Raw genomic sequence first — 21860 nt, forward strand, 5'->3', positions numbered from 1 at the left:
ACTATGTGTTCTAAGACATTTCCTTCTAAATCGAGTAACGTTTCTATGGAAACGACAGGATTTTCTTTTGGGATACGACAATCTCATTTCCGATCCACTAATCCTTCTTTACTGCATCCCTTACTCCCACAAACTGACGAATTCACACGGAAAAAGCGTCGCTATGAAATACTATGTGTTCTAAGACATTTCCTTCTAAATCGAGTAACGTTTCTATGGAAACGACAGGATTTTCTTTTGGGATACGACAATCACATTTCCGATCCACTAATCCTTCTTTATTGCATCCCTCACTCCCACTCATTGACGAATTAACACGGAAATTGTGTCGCTATGAAATACTATGTGTTCTAAGACATTTCCTTCCAAATCGAGTAACGTTTCTATGGAAACGACAGGATTTTCTTTTGGGATACGACAATCTCATTTCCGATCCACTAATCCTTCATTACTGCATCCCTCACTCCCACACATTGACGAATTAACACGGAAATTGCGTCGCTATGAAATACTATGTGTTCTAAGACATCTCCTTCTAAATCGAGTAACGTTTCTATGGAAACGACAGGATTTTCTTTTGGGATACGACAATCTCATTTCCGATCCACTAATCCTTCTTTACTGCAACCCCCACTCCCACACATTGACGAATTCACACGGAAATTGCGTCGCTATGAAATACTATGTGTTCTAAGACATTTCCTTCTAAATCGAGTAACGTTTCTATGGAAACGACAGGATTTTCTTGTGGGATACGACAATCACATATCCGATCCACTAATCCTTCTTTACTGCATCCCTCACTCCCACACATTGACGAATTAACACAGCAATTGCGTCGCAATGAAATACTATGGGTTCTATGACTTCTCCTTCTAAATCGAGTATCGTTTCTATGGAAACGACTGGCTTTTCTTTTGCGATACGAGTATCTCCTTCTCGATGCACTATTCCTTCTTTATTGCATCCCTAGCTCCCTCACATTGACGAATTTACACAGAAATTGAGTCGCTATGAATTACTATGGGTTCTATGATTTCTCCTTCTAAATCGAGTAACGTTTCTATGGAAACGACAGGATTTTCTTTTGGGATACGACAATCTCATTTCCGATCCACTAATCCTTCTTTACTGCATCCCTCACTCCCACACATTGACGAACTCACACGGAAATTGCGTCGCTATGAAATACTATGTGTTCTAAGACATTTCCTACTAAATCGAGTAGCGTTTCTATGGAAACGACAGGATTTTCTTTTGGGATACGACAATCACATTTCCGATCCACTAATCCTTCTTTTTTACTATTTCCCTCACTCCCACACATTGACGAATTAACACAGCAATTGCGTCGCAATGAAATACTATGTGTTCTAAGACATTTCCTTCTAAATCGAGTAACGCTTCTATGGAAACGACAGGATTTTCTTTTGGGGTACGACAATCACATTTCCGATCCACTAATCCTTCTTTGCTGCATCCCTTACTCCCACACATTGGCGAATTCACACGGAAATTGCGTCGCTATGAAAAACTATGTGTTCTAAGACATTTCCTTCTAAATCGAGTAACGTTTCTATGGAAACGACAGGATTTTCTTTTGGGGTACGACAATCACATTTCCGATCCACTAATCCTTCTTTGCTGCATCCCTTACTCCCACACATTGGCGAATTCACACGGAAATTGCGTCGCTATGAAATACTATGTGTTCTAAAACATTTCCTTCTAAATCGAGTAACGTTTCTATGGAAACGACAGGATTTTCTTTTGGGATACGACAATCTCATTTCCGATCCACTAATCCTTCTTTACTGCATCCCTTACTCCCACACATTGACGAATTCACACGGAAATTGCGTCGCTATGAAATACTATGTGTTCTAAGACATTTCCATCTAAATCGAGTAACGTTTCTATGGAAACGACAGCATTTTCTTTTGGGATACGACAATCACATTTCCGATCCACTAATCCTTCTTTACTGCATCCCTCACTCCCACACATTGACGAATTAACACAGCAATTGCGTCGCAAAGAGATACTATGGGTTCTATGACTTCTCCTTCTAAATCGAGTATCGTTTCTATGGAAACGACTGGCTTTTCTTTTGCGATACGAGTATCTCCTTCTCCATGCACTATTCCTTCTTTATTGCATCCCCAGCTCCCTCACATTGACGAAGTAACAAAGAAATTGAGTCGCTATGAATTACTATGGGTTCTATGACTTCTCCTTTCAAATCAAGTAACGTTTCTTTGGAAACGACAGGATTTTCTTTTGGGATACGACAATCTCATTTCCGATCCACTAATCCTCCTTTACTGCATCCCTCACTCCCACTCATTGACGAATTCATACGGAAATTGCGTCGCTATGAAATACTATGTGTTCTAAGACATTTCCTTCTAAATCGAGTAACCTTTCTATGGAAACGACAGGATTTTCTTTTGGGATACGACAATCACATTTCCGATCCACTAATCCTTCTTCGCTGCATCCCTTACTCCCACACATTGACGAATTCACACGGAAATTGCGTCGCTAGGAAATACTATGTGTTCTAGGACATTTCCTTCTAAATCGAGTAACGTTTCTATGGAAACGACAGGATTTTCTTTTGGGATACGACAATCTCATTTCCGATCATCTAATCCTTCTTTACTGCCTCCCACACTCCCACTCATCGACGAATCCACACTGAAATTGCGTCGCTATGAAATACTATGGGTTCTATGACTTCTCCTTCTAAATCGAGTAACGTTTCTATGGAAACGACAGGATTTTCTTTTGGGATATGACAATCTCATTTCCGATCCACTAATCCTTCTTTACTGCATCCCTCACTCCCACTCATTGACGAATTCACACGGAAATTGCGTCGCTATGAAATACTATGTGTTCTAAGACATTTCCTTCTAAATCGAGTAACATTTCTATGGAAACGACAGGATTTTCTTTTGGGGTACGACAATCACATTTCCGATCCACTAATCCTTCTTTGCTGCATCCCTTACTCCCACACATTGGCGAATTCACACGGAAATTGCGTCGCTATGAAATACTATGTGTTCTAAAACATTTCCTTCTAAATCGAGTAACGTTTCTATGGAAACGACAGGATTTTCTTTTGGGATACGACAATCTCATTTCCGATCCACTAATCCTTCTTTACTGCATCCCTTACTCCCACACATTGACGAATTCACACGGAAATTGCGTCGCTATGAAATACTATGTGTTCTAAGACATTTCCATCTAAATCGAGTAACGTTTCTATGGAAACGACAGGATTTTCTTTTGGGATACGACAATCACATTTCCGATCCACTAATCCTTCTTTACTGCATCCCTCACTCCCACACATTGACGAATTAACACAGCAATTGCGTCGCAAAGAGATACTATGGGTTCTATGACTTCTCCTTCTAAATCGAGTATCGTTTCTATGGAAACGACTGGCTTTTCTTTTGCGATACGAGTATCTCCTTCTCCATGCACTATTCCTTCTTTATTGCATCCCCAGCTCCCTCACATTGACGAATTAACAAAGAAATTGAGTCGCTATGAATTACTATGGGTTCTATGACTTCTCCTTTCAAATCAAGTAACGTTTCTTTGGAAACGACAGGATTTTCTTTTGGGATACGACAATCTCATTTCCGATCCACTAATCCTCCTTTACTGCATCCCTCACTCCCACTCATTGACGAATTCATACGGAAATTGCGTCGCTATGAAATACTATGTGTTCTAAGACATTTCCTTCTAAATCGAGTAACCTTTCTATGGAAACGACAGGATTTTCTTTTGGGATACGACAATCACATTTCCGATTCACTAATCCTTCTTCGCTGCATCCCTTACTCCCACACATTGACGAATTCACACGGAAATTGCGTCGCTAGGAAATACTATGTGTTCTAGGACATTTCCTTCTAAATCGAGTAACGTTTCTATGGAAACGACAGGATTTTCTTTTGGGATACGACAATCTCATTTCCGATCCTCTAATCCTTCTTTACTGCCTCCCACACTCCCACTCATCGACGAATCCACACTGAAATTGCGTCGCTATGAAATACTATGGGTTCTATGACTTCTCCTTCTAAATCGAGTAACGTTTCTATGGAAACGACAGGATTTTCTTTTGGGATATGACAATCTCATTTCCGATCCACTAATCCTTCTTTACTGCATCCCTCACTCCCACTCATTGACGAATTCACACGGAAATTGCGTCGCTATGAAATACTACGTGTTCTAAGACATTTCCTTCTAAATCGAGTAACGTTTCTATGGAAACGACAGGATTTTCTTTTGGGGTACGACAATCACATTTCCGATCCACTAATCCTTCTTTGCTGCATCCCTTACTCCCACACATTGGCGAATTCACACGGAAATTGCGTCGCTATGAAATACTATGTGTTCTAAAACATTTCCTTCTAAATCGAGTAACGTTTCTATGGAAACGACAGGATTTTCTTTTGGGATACGACAATCTCATTTCCGATCCACTAATCCTTCTTTACTGCATCCCTTACTCCCACACATTGACGAATTCACACGGAAATTGCGTCGCTATGAAATACTATGTGTTCTAAGACATTTCCATCTAAATCGAGTAACGTTTCTATGGAAACGACAGGATTTTCTTTTGGGATACGACAATCACATTTCCGATCCACTAATCCTTCTTTACTGCATCCCTCACTCCCACACATTGACGAATTAACACAGCAATTGCGTCGCAAAGAGATACTATGGGTTCTATGACTTCTCCTTCTAAATCGAGTATCGTTTCTATGGAAACGACTGGCTTTTCTTTTGCGATACGAGTATCTCCTTCTCCATGCACTATTCCTTCTTTATTGCATCCCCAGCTCCCTCACATTGACGAATTAACAAAGAAATTGAGTCGCTATGAATTACTATGGGTTCTATGACTTCTCCTTTCAAATCAAGTAACGTTTCTTTGGAAACGACAGGATTTTCTTTTGGGATACGACAATCTCATTTCCGATCCACTAATCCTCCTTTACTGCATCCCTCACTCCCACTCATTGACGAATTCATACGGAAATTGCGTCGCTATGAAATACTATGTGTTCTAAGACATTTCCTTCTAAATCGAGTAACCTTTCTATGGAAACGACAGGATTTTCTTTTGGGATACGACAATCACATTTCCGATCCACTAATCCTTCTTCGCTGCATCCCTTACTCCCACACATTGACGAATTCACACGGAAATTGCGTCGCTAGGAAATACTATGTGTTCTAGGACATTTCCTTCTAAATCGAGTAACGTTTCTATGGAAACGACAGGATTTTCTTTTGGGATACGACAATCTCATTTCCGATCCTCTAATCCTTCTTTACTGCCTCCCACACTCCCACTCATCGACGAATCCACACTGAAATTGCGTGGCTATGAAATACTATGGGTTCTATGACTTCTCCTTCTAAATCGAGTAACGTTTCTATGGAAACGACAGGATTTTCTTTTGGGATACGACAATCTCATTTCCGATCCACTAATCCTTCTTTACTGCATCCCTAACTCGCACACATTGACGAATTCACACGGAAATTGCGTCGCTATGAAATACTATGTGTTCTAAGACATTTCCTTCTAAATCGAGTAACGTTTCTATGAAAACGACAGGATTGTCTTTTGGGATACGACAAGCTCATTTCCGATCCACTAATCCTTTTTTTACTGCATCCCTCACTCCCACACATTGACGAATTCACACGGAAATTGCGTCGCTATGAAATACTATGTGTTCTAAGACATTTCCTTCTAAATCGAGTAACGTTTCTATGGAAACGACAGGATTTTCTTTTGGGATACGACAATCACATTTCCGATCCACTAATCCTTCTTTACTGCATCCCTCACTCCCACACATTGACGAATTAACACAGCAATTGCGTCCCAATGAAATACTATGGGTTCTATGACTTCTCCTTCTAAATCGAGTATCGTTTCCTTGGAAACGACTGGCTTTTCTTTTGCGATACGAGTATCGCGTTCTCGATGCACTATTCCTCCTTTATTGCATCCCTAGCTCCCTCACATTGACGAATTAACACAGAAATTGAGTCGCTATGAAGTACTATGGGTTCTATGACTTCTCCTTCTAAATCGAGAAACGTTTCTATGGAAACGACAGGATTTTCTTTTGGGATACGACAATCTCATTTCCGATCCACTAATCCTTCTTTACTGCATCCCTTACTCCCACACATTGACGAATTCACACGGAAATTACGTCGCTATGAAATACTATGTGTTCTAAGACAATTCCTTCTAAATTGAGTAACGTTTCTATGGAAACGGCAGGATTTTCTTTTGGGATACGACAATCTCATTTCCGATCCCCTAATCCTTCATTACTGCATCCCTCACTCCCACACATTGACGAATTCACACGGAAATTGCGTCGCTATGAAATACTATGTGTTCTAAGACATTTCCTTCTAAATCGAGTAACGTTTCTATGGAGACGACAGGATTTTCTTTTGGGATACGACAATCACATTTCCGATCCACTAATCCTTCTTTACGGCATCCCTAACTCCCACACATTGACGAATTCACACGGAAATTGCGTCGCTATGAAATACTATGTGTTCTAAGACATTTCCTTCTAAATCGAGTAACGTTTCTATGGAAACGACAGGATTTTCTTTTGGGATACGACAATCACATTTCCGATCCACTAATCCTTCTTTACTGCATCCCTCACTCCCACACATTGACGAATGAACACAGCAATTGCGTCGCAATGAAATACTATGGGTTCTATGACTTCTCCTTCTAACTCGAGTATCGTTTCTATCGAAACGACTGGCTTTTCTTTTGCGATACGAGTATCTCCTTCTCGATGCACTATTCCTTCTTTATTGCATCCCTAGCTCCCTCACATTGACGAATTCACACGGAAATTGCGTCGCTATGAAATACTATGTGTTCTAAGACATTTCCTTCTAAATCGAGTAACGTTTCTATGGAAACGACAGGATTTTCTTTTGGGATACGACAATCACATTTCCGATCCACTAATCCTTCTTTACTGCATCAATCACTCCCACACATTGACGAATTCACACGGAAATTGCGTCGCTATGAAATACTATGTGTTCTAAGACATTTCCTTCTAAATCGAGTAACATTTCTATGGAAACGACAGGATTTTCTTTTGGGATACGACAATTACATTTCCGATCCACTATTCCTTCTTTACTGCATCCCTCACTCCCACTCATTGACGAATTCACACGGAAATTGCGTCGCTATGAAATACTATGGGTTCTACGACTTCTCCTTCTAAATCGAGTAACGTTTCTATGGAATCGACAGGATTTTCTTTTGGGATACGACAATCTCATTTCCGATCCACTAATCCTTCTTTACTGCATCCCTCACTCCCACTCATTGACGAATTCACACGGAAATGGCGTCGCTATGAAATACTATGGGTTCTATGACTTCTCCTTCTAAATCGAGTAACGTTTCTATGGAAACGACAGGATTTTTTTTGGGATACGACAATCACATTTCCGATCCACTAATCCTTCTTTACTGCATCCCCCACTCCCACACATTGACGAATTAACACAACAATTGCGTCGCAATGAAATACTATGGATTCTATGACTTCTCCTTCTAAATCGAGTATCGTTTCTAAGGAAACGATTGGCTTTTCTTTTGCGATACGAGTATCTCGTTCTCGATGCACTATTCCTTCTTTATTGCATCCCTAGCTCCCTCACATTGACGAATTAACACAGAAATTGAGTCGCTATGAAATACTATGGGTTCTATGACTTCTCCTTCTAAATCAAGTAACGTTTCTATGGAAACGACAGGATTTTCTTTTGGGATACGACAATCTCATTTCCGATCCACTAATCCTTCTTTACTGCATCCCTCACTCCCACTCATTGACGAATTCACACGGAAATTGCGTCGCTATGAAATATTATGTGTTCGAAGACATTTCCTTCTAAATCGAGTAACGTTTCTATGGAAACGACAGGATTTTCTTTTGGGGTACGACAATCACATTTCCGATCTACTAATCCTTCTTTGCTGCATCCCTTACTCCCACACATTGGCGAATTCACACGGAAATTGCGTCGCTATGAAATACTATGTGTTATAAGACATTTCCATCTAAATCGAGTAACGTTTCTATGGAAACGACAGGATTTTCTTTTGGGATACGACAATCTCATTTCCGATCCACTAATCCTTCTTTGCTGCATCCCATACTCCCACACATTGACGAATTCACACGGAAATTGCGTCGCTATGAAATATTATGTGTTCGAAGACATTTCCTTCTAAATCGAGTAACGTTTCTATGGAAACGACAGGATTTTCTTTTGGGGTACGACAATCACATTTCCGATCTACTAATCCTTCTTTACTGCATCCCTCACTCCCACTCATTGACGAATTCACACTGAAATTGCGTCGCTATGAAATACTATGGGTTCTATGACTTCTCCTTCTAAATCGAGTAACGTTTCTATGGAAACGACAGGATTTTCTTTTGGGATACGACAATCTCATTTCCGATCCACTAATCCTTCTTTACTGCATCCCTAACTCCCACACATTGACGAATTCACACGGAAATTGCGTCGCTATGAAATACTATGTGTTCTAAGACATTTCCTTCTAAATCGAGTAACGTTTCTATGAAAACGACAGGATTCTCTTTTGGGATACGACAAGCTCTTTTCCGATCCACTAATCCTTTTTTACTGCGTCCCTCACTCCCACACATTGACGAATTCACACGGAAATTGCGTCGCTATGAAATACTATGTGTTCTAAGACATTTCCTTCTAAATCGAGTAACGTTTCTATGGAAACGACAGGATTTTCTTTTGGGATACGACAATCACATTTCCGATCCACTAATCCTTCTTTACTGCATCCCTCACTCCCACACATTGACGAATTAACACAGCAATTGCGACGCAATGAAATACTATGGGTTCTATGACTTCTCCTTCTAAATCGAGTATCGTTTCTATGGAAACGACTGGCTTTTCTTTTGCGATACGAGTATCGCGTTCTCGATGCACTATTCCTTCTTTATTGCATCCCTAGCTCCCTCACATTGACGAATTAACACAAAAATTGATTCGCTATGAAATACTATGGGTTCTATGACTTCTCCTTCTAAATCGAGTAACGTTTTTATGGAAACGACCGGATTTTCTTTTGGGATACGACAGTCTCATTTCCGATCCACTAATCCTTCTTTACTGCATCCCTTACTCCCACACGTTGACGAATTCACACGGAAATTACGTCGCTATGAAATACTATGTGTTCTAAGACATTTCCTTCTAAATCGAGTAACGTTTCTATGGAAACGACAGGATTTTCTTTTGGGATACGACAATCTCATTTCCGATCCACTAATCCTTCATTACTGCATCCCTTACCCCCACACATTGACGAATTCACACGGAAATTGCGTCGCTATGAAATACTATGTGTTCTAAGACATTTCCTTCTAAATCCAGTAACGTTTCTATGGAAACGACAGGATTTTCTTTTGGGATACGACAATCACATTTCCGATCCACTAATCCTTCTTTACTGCATCCCTAACTCCCACACATTGACGGATTCACACGGAAATTGCGTCGCTATGAAATACTATGTGTTCTAAGACATTTCCTTCTAAATCGAGTAACGTTTCTATGGAAACGACAGAATTTTCTTTTGGGATACGACAATCACATTTCCGATCCACTAATCCTTCTTTACTGCATCCCTCACTCCCACACATTGACGAATTAACACAGCAATTGCGTCGCAATGAAATTCTATGAGTTCAATGACTTCTCCTTCTAAATCGAGTAACGTTTCTATGGAAACGACAGGATTTTCTTTTGGGATACGACAGTGTCATTTCCGATCCACTAATCCTTCTTTACTCCATCCCTCACTCCCACTCATTGACGAATTCACACGGAAATTGCGACGCTATGAAATACTATGTTTTCTAAGACATTTCCTTCTAAATCGAGTAACGTTTCTATGGAAACGACAGGATTTTCTTTCGGGATTCGACAATCACATTTCCGATTCACTAATCCTACTTTACTGCATCCCTCACTCCCACACATTGACGAATTAACACAGCAATTGCGTCGCAATGAAATACTATGGATTCTATGACTTCTCCTTCTAAATCGAGTATCGTTTCTATGGAAACGATTGGCTTTTCTTTTGCGATACGAGTATCTCGTTCTCGATGCACTATCCCTTCTTTATTGCATCCCTAGCTCCCTCACATTGACGAATTAACACAGAAATTGAGTCGCTATGAAATACTATGGGTTCTATGACTTCTCCTTCTAAATCAAGTAACGTTTCTATGGAAACGACAGGATTTTCTTTTGGGATACGACAATCTCATTTCCGATCCACTAATCCTTCTTTACTGCATCCCTCACTCCCACTCACTGACGAATTCACACGGAAATTGCGTCGCTATGAAATATTATGTGTTCGAAGACAATTCCTTCTAAATCGAGTAACGTTGCTATGGAAACGACAGGATTTTCTTTTGGGGTACGACAATCACATTACCGATCCACTAATCCTTCTTTGCTGCATCCCTTACTCCCACACATTGGCGAATTCACACGGAAATTGCGTCGCTATGAAATACTATGTGTTATAAGACATTTCCTTCTAAATCGAGTAACGTTTCTATGGAAACGACAGGATTTTCTTTTGGGATACGACAATCTCATTTCCGATCCACTAATTCTTTTTTACTGCATCCCTCACTCCCACTAATTGACGAATTCACACTGAAATTGCGTCGCTATGAAATACTATGGGTTCTATGACTTCTCCTTCTAAATCGAGTAACGTTTCTATGGAAACGACAGGATTTTCTTTTGGGATACGACAATCTCATTTCCGATCCACTAATCCTTCTTTACTGCATCCCTAACTCCCACACATTGACGAATTCACACGGAAATTGCGTCGCTATGAAATACTATGTGTTCTAAGACATTTCCTTCTAAATCGAGTAACGTTTCTATGAAAACGACAGGATTCTCTTTTGGGATACGACAAGCTCATTTCCGATCCACTAATCCTTTTTTACTGCATCCCTCACTCCCACACATTGACGAATTCACACGGAAATTGCGTCGCTATGAAATACTATGTGTTCTAAGACATTTCCTTCTAAATCGAGTAACGTTTCTATGGAAACGACAGGATTTTCTTTTGGGATACGACAATCACATTTCCGATCCACTAATCCTTCTTTACTGCATCCCTCACTCCCACACATTGACGAATTAACACAGCAATTGCGTCGCAATGAAATTCTATGGGTTCTATGACTTCTCCTTCTAAATCGAGTATCGTTTCTATCGAAACGACTGGCTTTTCTTTTGCGATACGAGTATCTCCCTCTCGATGCACTATTCCTTCTTTATTGCATCCCTAGCTCCCTCACATTGACGAATTCACACGGAAATTGCGTCGCTATGAAATACTATTGGTTCAATGACTCCTCCTTCTAAATCGAGTAACGTTTCTATGGAAACGACAGGATTTTCTTTTGGGATACGACAATCACATTTCCGATCCACTAATCCTTCTTTACTGCATCCCACACTCCCACACATTGACGAAAGAACACAGCAATTGCGTCGCAATGAAATACTATGGGTTCTATGACTTCTCCTTCTAAATCGAGTATTGTTTCTATGGAAACGACTGGCTTTTCTTTTGCGATACGAGTATCTCCTTCTCGATGCACTATTCCTTCTTTATTGCATCCCTAGCTCCCTCACATTGACGAATTAACACAGAAATTGAGTCGCTATGAAATACTAAGGGTTCTATGACTTCTCCTTCTAAATCGAGTAACGTTTCTATGGAATCGACAGGATTTTCTTTTGGGAAACGACGAACACATTTCCGATCCACTAATCCTTCTTTACTGCATCCCTCACTCCCACTCATTGACGAATTCACACGGAATTTGCGTCGCTATGAAATACTATGTGTTCTATGACTTCTCCTTCTAAAACGAGTAACGGTTCTATGGAAACGACAGGATTTTCTTTTGGGATACGACAATCACATTTCCGATCCACTAATCCTTCTTTACTGCATCCCTCACTCCCACACATTGAAGAACTCACACGAAAATTGCGTCGTTATGATATACTATGTGTTCTAAGACATTTCCTACTAAATCGAGTAACGTTTCTATGGAAACGACAGGAGTTTCTTTTGGGATACGACAATCACATTTCCGATCCACTAATCCTTTTTTACTGCATCACTCACTCCCACACATTGACGAATTAACACAGCAATTGCGTCGCAATGAAATACTATGGGTTCTATGACTTCTCCTTCTAAATCGAGTATCGTTTCTATGGAAACGACTGGCTTTTCTTTTGCGATACGAGTATCTCCTTCTCGATGCACTATTCCTACTTTATTGTAACCCCAGCTCCATCACATTGACGCATTAACACAGAAATTGAGTCGCTATGAAATACTAAGGGTTCAATGACTTCTCCTTCTAAATCGAGTAACGTATCTATGGAAACGACAGGATTTTCTTTTGGGATACAACAGTGTCATTTCCGATCCATTAATCCTTCTTTACTCCATCCCTCACTCCCACTCATTGACGAATTCACACGGAAATTGCGACGCTATGAAATACTATGTTTTCTAAGACATTTCCTTCTAAATCGAGTAACGTTTCTATGGAAACGACAGGATTTTCTTTTGGGATTCGAAAACCACATTTCCGATCCACTAGTCCTTCTTTACTGCATCCCTCACGCCCACACATTGACGAATTAACACAGCAATTGCGTCGCAATGAAATACTATGGATTCTATGACTTCTCCTTCTAAATCGAGTATCGTTTCTATGGAAACGATTGGCTTTTCTTTTGCGATACGAGTATCTCGTTCTCGATGCACTATTCCTTCTTTATTGCATCCCTAGCTCCCTCACATTGACGAATTAACACAGAAATTGAGTCGCTATGAAATACTATGGGTTCTATGACTTCTCCTTCTAAATCAAGTAACGTTTCTATGGAAACGACAGGATTTTCTTTTGGGATACGACAATCTCATTTCCGATCCACTAATCCTTCTTTACTGCATCCCTCACTCCCACTCATTGACGAATTCACTCGGAAATTGCGTCGCTATGAAATATTATGTGTTCGAAGACATTTCCTTCTAAATCGAGTAACGTTTCAATGGAAACGACAGGATTTTCTTTTGGGGTACGACAATCACATTTCCGATCCACTAATCCTTCTTTGCTGCATCCCTTACTCCCACACATTGGCGAATTCACACGGAAATTGCGTCGCTATGAAATACTATGTGTTATAAGACATTTCCTTCTAAATCGAGTAACGTTTCTATGAAAACGACAGGATTCTCTTTTGGGATACGACAAGCTCATTTCCGATCAACTAATCCTTTTTTACTGCATCCCTCACTCCCACACATTGACGAATTCACACGGAAATTGCGTCGCTATGAAATACTATGTGTTCTAAGACATTTCCTTCCAAATCGAGTAACGTTTCTATGGAAACGACAGGATTTTCTTTTGGGATACGACAATCTCATTTCCGATCCACTAATCCTACTTTACTGCATCCCTCACTCCCACACATTGACGAGATCACACGGAAATTGCGTCGCTACGAAATACTTTGTGTTCTAAGACATTTCCTTCTAAATCGAGTAACGTTTCTATGGAAACGACATGATTTTCTTTTGGGATACGACAATCACAATTCCGATCCACGAATCCTTCTTTGCTGCATCCCTTACTCCCACACATTGGCGAATTCACACGGAAATTGCGTCGCTATGAAATACTATGTGTTCTAAGACATTTCCTTCTAAATCGAGTAACGTTTCTATGGAAACAACAGGATTTTCTTTTGGGATACGACAATCTCATTTCCGATCCACTAATCCTTCTTTACTGCATCCCTTACTCCCACACATTGACGAATTCACACGGAAATTGCGTCGCTATGAAATACTATGTGTTCTAAGACATTTCCATCTAAATCGAGTAACGTTTCTATGGAAACGACAGGATTTTCTTTTGGGATACGACAATCACATTTCCGATCCACTAATCCTTCTTTACTGCATCCCTCACTCCCACACATTGACGAATTAACACAGCAATTGCGGCGCAAATAAATACTATGGGTTCTATGACTTCTCCTTCTAAATCGAGTATCGTCTCTATGGAAACGACTGGCTTTTCTTTTGCGATACGAGTATCTCCTTCTCGATGCACTATTCCTCCTTTATTGCATCCCTAGCTCCCTCACATTGACGAATTAACACAGAAATTGAGTCGCTATGAATTACTATGGGTTCTATGACTTCTCCTTCTAAATCGAGTAACGTTTCTTTGGAAACGACAGGATTTTCTTTTGGGATACGACAATCTCATTTCCGATCCACTAATCCTCCTTTACTGCATCCCTCACTCCCACCCATTGACGAATTCATACGGAAATTGCGTCGCTATGAAATACTATGTGTTCTAAGTCATTTCCTTCTAAATCGAGTAACGTTTCTATGGAATCGACAGGATTTTCTTTTGGGATACGACAATCACATTTCCGATCCACTAATCCTTCTTTACTGCATCCCTCACTCCCACACATTGACGAATTAACACAGCAATTGCGGCGCAAATAAATACTATGGGTTCTATGACTTCTCCTTCTAAATCGAGTATCGTCTCTATGGAAACGACTGGCTTTTCTTTTGCGATACGAGTATCTCCTTCTCGATCCACTAATCCTTCTTTACTGCATCCCTCACTCCCACTCATTGACGAATTCAAACTGAAATTGCGTCGCTATGAAAGACTATGGGTTCTATGACTTCTCCTACTAAATCGAGTAACGTTTCTATTGAAACGACAGGATTTTCTTTTGGGATACGACAGTGTCATTTCCGATCCACTAATCCTTCTTTACTGCATCCCTCACTCCCACACATTAACGAATTCACACGGAAATTGCGTCGCTATGAATTACTATGTGTTCTAAGACATTTCCTTCTAAATCGAGTAACGTTTCAATGGAAACGACAGTATTTTCTTTTGGGATACGACAATCACATTTCCGATCCACTAATCCTTCTTTACTGCATCCCTCACTCCCACTCATTGACGAATTCACACGGAAATTGCGTGGCTATGAAATACTATGTGTTCTAAGACATTTCCTTCTAAATCGAGTAACGTTTCTATGGAAACGACAGGATTTTCTTTTGGGATACGACAATCTCATTTCCGATCCACTAATCCTTCTTTACTGCATCCCTCACTCCCACACATTCACGAATTCACACGGAAATTGCGTCGCTATGAAATACTTTGTGTTCTAAGACATTTCCTTCTAAATCGAGTAACGTTTCTATGGAAACGACTTGATTTTCTTTTGGGATACGACAATCACAATTCCGATCCACTAATCCTTCTTTGCTGCATCCCTTACTCCCACACATTGGCGAATTCACACGGAAATTGCGTCGCTATGAAATACTATGTGTTCTAAGACATTTCCTTCTAAATCGAGTAACGTTTCTATGGAAACAACAGGATTTTCTTTTGGGATACGACAATCTCATTTCCGATCCACTATTCCTTCTTTACTGCATCCCTTACTCCCACACATTGACGAATTCACACGGAAATTGCGTCGCTATGAAATACTATGGGTTCTATGACTTCTCCTTCTAAATCGAGTATCGTTTCTATGGAAACGACTGGCTTTTCTTTTGCGATACGAGTATCGCGTTCTCGATGCACTATTCCTTCTTTATTGCATCCCTAGCTCCCTCACATTGACGAATTAACACAAAAATTGATTCGCTATGAAATACTATGGGTTCTATGACTTCTGCTTCTAAATCGAGTAACGTTTCTATGGAAACGACAGGATTTTCTTTTGGGATACGACAATCTCACTTCCATTCCACTAATCCTTCTTTACTGCATCCCTTACTCCCACACATTGACGAATTCACACGGAAATTACGTCGCTATGAAATACTATGTGTTCTAAGACATTTCCTTCTAAATCGAGAAACGTTTCTATGGAAACGACAGGATTTTCTTTTGGGATACGACAATCACATTTCCGATCCACTAATCCTTCTTTACTGCATCCCTAACTCCCACACATTGACGAATTCACACGGAAATTGCGTCGCTATGAAATACTATGTGTTCTAAGATATTTCCTTCTAAATCGAGTAACGTTTCTATGGAAACGACAGGATTTTCTTTTGGGATACGGCAATCACATTTCCGATCCACTAATCCTTCTTTACTGCATCCCTCACTCCCACACATTGACGAATTAACACAGCAATTGCGTCGCAATGAAATTCTATGGGTTCTATGACTTCTCCTTCTAAATCGAGTATCGTTTCTATCGAAACGACTGGCTTTTCTTTTGCGATACGAGTATCTCCTTCTCGATGCACTATTCCTTCTTTATTGCATCCCTAGCTCCCTCACATTGACGAATTCACACGGAAATTTCGTCGCTATGAAATACTATGGGTTCTATGACTCCTCCTTCAAAATCGAGTAACGTTTCTATGGAAACGACAGGATTTTCTTTTGGGATACGACAATCACATTTCCGATCCACTAATCCTTCTTTACTGCATCGCACACTCCCACACATTGACGAAATAACACAGCAATTGCGTCGCAATGAAATACTATGGGTTCTATGACTTCTCCTTCTAAATCGAGTAATGTTTCTATGGAAACTACTGGCTTTTCTTTTGCGATACGAGTATCACCTTCTTGATGCACTATTCCTTCTTTATTGCATCCCTAGCTCCCTCACATTGACGAATTAACACAGAAATTGAGTCGCTATGAAATACTAAGGGTTCTATGACTTCTCCTTCTAAATGGAGTAACGTTTCTATGGAAACGACAGGATTTTCTTTTGGGATACGACAGTGTCATTTCCGATCCACTAATCCTTCTTTACTCCATCCCTCACTCCCACTCATTGACGCATTCACACGGAAATTGCGACGCTATGAAATACTATGTTTTCTAAAACATTTCCTTCTATATCGAGTAACGTTTCTATGGAAACGACAGGATTTTCTTTTGGGATTCGACAATCACATTTCCGATCCACTAATCCTTCTTTACTGCATCCCTCACTCCCACACATTGACGAATTCACACGGAAATTGCGTCGCTATGAAATACTATGTGTTCTATGACTTCTCCTTCTAAATCGAGTAACGTTTCTATGGAAACGACAGGATTTTCTTTTGGGATACGAGAATCTCATATCCGATCCACTAATCATTCTTTACTGCATCCCTCACTCCCACTCATTGACGAATTCACACGGAAATTGCGTCGCTATGAAATACTATGTGTTCTAAGACATTTCCTTCCAAATCGAGTAACGTTTCTATGGAAACGACAGGATTTTCTTTTGGGATACAACAATCTCATTTCCGATCCACTAATCCTTCTTTACTGCATCCCTCACTCCCACACATTGACGAATTCACACGGAAATTGCGTCGCTATGAATTACTATGTGTTCTAAGACATTTCCTTCTAAATCGAGTAACGTTTCAATGGAAACGACAGTATTTTCTTTTGGGATACGACAATCACATTTCCGATCCACTAATCCTTCATTACTGCATCCCTCACTCCCACTCATTGACGAATTCACACGGAAATTGCGTGGCTATGAAATACTATGTGTTCTAAGACATTTCCTTCCAAATCGAGTAACGTTTCTATGGAAACGACAGGATTTTCTTTTGGGATACGACAATCTCATTTCCGATCCACTAATCCTTCTTTACTGCATCCCTCACTCCCACACATTGACGAGATCACACGGAAATTGCGTCGCTACGAAATACTTTGTGTTCTAAGACATTTCCTTCTAAATCGAGTAACGTTTCTATGGAAACGACATGATTTTCTTTTGGGATACGACAATCACAATTCCGATCCACGAATCCTTCTTTGCTGCATCCCTTACTCCCACACATTGGCGAATTCACACGGAAATAGCGTCGCTATGAAATACTATGTGTTCTAAGACATTTCCTTCTAAATCGAGTAACGTTTCTATGGAAACAACAGGATTTTCTTTTGGGATACGACAATCTCATTTCCGATCCACTAATCCTTCTTTACTGCATCCCTTACTCCCACACATTGACGAATTCACACGGAAATTGCGTCGCTATGAAATACTATGTGTTCTAAGACATTTCCATCTAAATCGAGTAACGTTTCTATGGAAACGACAGGATTTTCTTTTGGGATACGACAATCACATTTCCGATCCACTAATCCTTCTTTACTGCACCCTCACTCCCACACATTGACGAATTAACACAGCAATTGCGGCGCAAAAAAATACTATGGGTTCTATGACTTCTCCTTCTAAATCGAGTATCGTCTCTATGGAAACGACTGGCTTTTCTTTTGCGATACGAGTATCTCCTTCTCGATGCACTATTCCTTCTTTATTGCATCCCTAGCTCCCTCACATTGACGAATTAACACAGAAATTGAGTCGCTATGAATTACTATGGGTTCTATGACTTCTCCTTCTAAATCGAATAACGTTTCTTTGGAAACGACAGGATTTTCTTTTGGGATACGACAATCTCATTTCCGATCCACTAATCCTCCTTTACTGCATCCCTCACTCCCACCCATTGACGAATTCATACGGATATTGCGTCGCTATGAAATACTATGTGTTCTAAGTCATTTCCTTCTAAATCGAGTAACATTTCTATGGAATCGACAGGATTTTCTTTTGGGATACGACAATCACATTTCCGATCCACTAATCCTTCTTTACTGCATCCCTCACTCCCACACATTGACGAATTCACACGGAAATTGCGTCGCTATGAAACACTATGTGTTCTAAGACATTTCCTTCTAAATCGAGTAACGTTTCTATGGAAACGACAGGATTTTCTTTTGGGATACGGCAATCTCATTTCCGATCCACTAATCCTTCTTTACTGCATCCCTCACTCCCACTCATTGACGAATTCACACTGAAATTGCGTCGCTATGAAAGACTATGGGTTCTATGACTTCTCCTTCTAAATCGAGTAACGTTTCTATGGAAACGACAGGATTTTCTTTTGGGATATGACAATCTCTTTTCCGATCCACTAATCCATCTTTACTGCATCCCTAACTCCCACACATTGACGAATTCACACGGAAATTGCGTCGCTATGAAATACTATGTGTTCTAAGACATTACCTTCTAAATCGAGTAACGTTTCTATGAAAACGACAGGATTCTCTTTTGGGATACGACAAGCTCATTTCCGATCCACTAATATTTTTTTACTGCATCCCTCACTCCCACACATTGACGAATTCACACGGGAATTGCGTCGCTATGAAATACTATGTGTTCTAAGACATTTCCTTCTAAATCGAGTAACGTTTCTATTGGAACGACAGGATTTTCTTTTGGGATACGACAATCACATTTCCGATCCACTAATCCTTCTTTACTGCATCCCTCACTCCCACACATTGACGAAATAACACAGCAATTGCGTCGCAATGAAATACTATGGGTTCTATGACTTCTCCTTCTAAATCGAGTATTGTTTCTATGGAAGCGACTGGCTTTCCTTTTGCGATACGAGTATCTCCTTCTCGATGCACTATTCCTTCTTTATTGCATCCCTAGCTCCCTCACATTGACGAATTAACACAGAAAATGAGTCGCTATGAAATACTAAGGGTTCTATGACTTCTCCTTCTAAATCGAGTAACGTTTCTATGGAATCGACAGGATTTTCTTTTGGGATACGACGAACACATTTCCGATCCACTAATCCTTCTTTACTGCATCCCTCACTCCCACTCATTGACGAATTCACACGGAATTTGCGTCGCTATGAAATACTATGTGTTCTATGACTTCTCCTTCTAAAACGAGTAATGTTTCTTTGGAAACGACAGGATTTTCTTTTGGGATACGACAATCACATTTCCGATCCACTAATCCTTCTTTACTGCATCCCTCACTCCCACACATTGACGAATTAACACAACAATTGCGTCGCAATGAAATACTATGGGTTCTATGACTTCTCCTTCTAAATCGAGTATTGTTTCTATGGAAACGACTGGCTTTTCTTTTGCGATACGAGTATCTCCTTCTCGATGCACTATTCCTTCTTTATTGCATCCCTAGCTCCCTAACATTGACGAATTAACACAGAAATTGAGTCGCTATGAAATACTAAGGGTTCTATGACTTCTCCTTCTAAATCGAGTAACGTTTCTATGGAAACGACAGGATTTTCTTTTGGGATACGACAATCTCATTTCCGATCCACTAATTCTTCTTGACTGCATCCCTCACTCCCACACATTGACGAACTCACACGAAAATTGTGTCGTTATGATACACTATGTGTTCTAAGACATTTCCTACTAAATCGAGTAACGTTTCTATGGAAACGACAGGATTTTCTTTTGGGATACGACAATCACATTTCCGATCCACTAATCCTTCTTTACTGCATCACTCACTCCCACACATTGACGAATTAACACAGCTATTGCGTTGCAATGAAATACTATGGGTTCTATGACTTCTCCTCCTAAATCGAGTATCGTTTCTATGGAAACGACTGGCTTTTCTTTTGCGATACGAGTATCTCCTTCTCGATGCACTATTCCTACTTTATTGTAACCCCAGCTCCTTCACATTGACGCATTAACACAGCAATTGAGTCGCTATGAAATACTAAGGGTTCTATGACTTCTCCTTCTAAATCGAGTAACGTTTCTATGGAAACGACAGAATTTTCTTTTCGGATACGACAGTCTCACTTCCGATCCACTAATCCTTCTTTACTGCATCCCTCACTCCCACTCATTGACGAATTCACACGGAAATTGCGACGCTATGAAATACTATGTTTTCTAAGACATTTCCTTCTAAATCGAGTAACGTTTTAATGGAAACGACAGGATTTTCTTTTGGGATACGACAATCACATTTCCGATTCACTAATCCTTCTTTACTGCATCCCTCACTCCCACACATTGACGAATTCACACGGAAATTGTGTCGCTATGAAATACTATGTGTTTTATGACTTCTCCTTCTAAATCGAGTAACGTTTCTATGGAAACGACAGGATTTTCTTTTGGGATAGGAGAATCTCATTTCCGATCCACTAATCATTCTTTACTGCATCCCTCACTCCCACTCATTGACGAATTCACACGGAAATTGCGTCGCTATGAAATACTATGTGTTCTAAGACATTTCTTTCTAAATCGAGTAACGTTTCTATGGAAACGACAGGATTTTCTTTTGGGATACGACAATCTCATTTCCGATCCACTAATCCTTCTTTACTGCATCCCTCACTCCCACACATTGACGAATTCACACGGAAATTGCGTCGCTATGCATTACTATGTGTTCTAAGACATTTCCTTCTAAATGGAGTAACGTTTCTATGGAAACGACAGGATTTTCTTTTGGGATACGACAATCACATTTTCGATCCACTAATCCTTCTTTACTGCATCCCTCACTCCCACTCATTGACGAATTCACACGGAAATTGCGTGGCTATGAAATACTATGTGTTCTAAGACATTTCCTTCCAAATCGAGTAACGTTTCTATGGAAACGACAGGATTTTCTTTTGGGATACGACAATCTCATTTCCGATCCAC

Source organism: Schistocerca serialis, chromosome 7 (genome assembly GCF_023864345.2).
Source record: "Schistocerca serialis cubense isolate TAMUIC-IGC-003099 chromosome 7, iqSchSeri2.2, whole genome shotgun sequence".
Classification (NCBI taxonomy): domain Eukaryota; kingdom Metazoa; phylum Arthropoda; class Insecta; order Orthoptera; family Acrididae; genus Schistocerca; species Schistocerca serialis.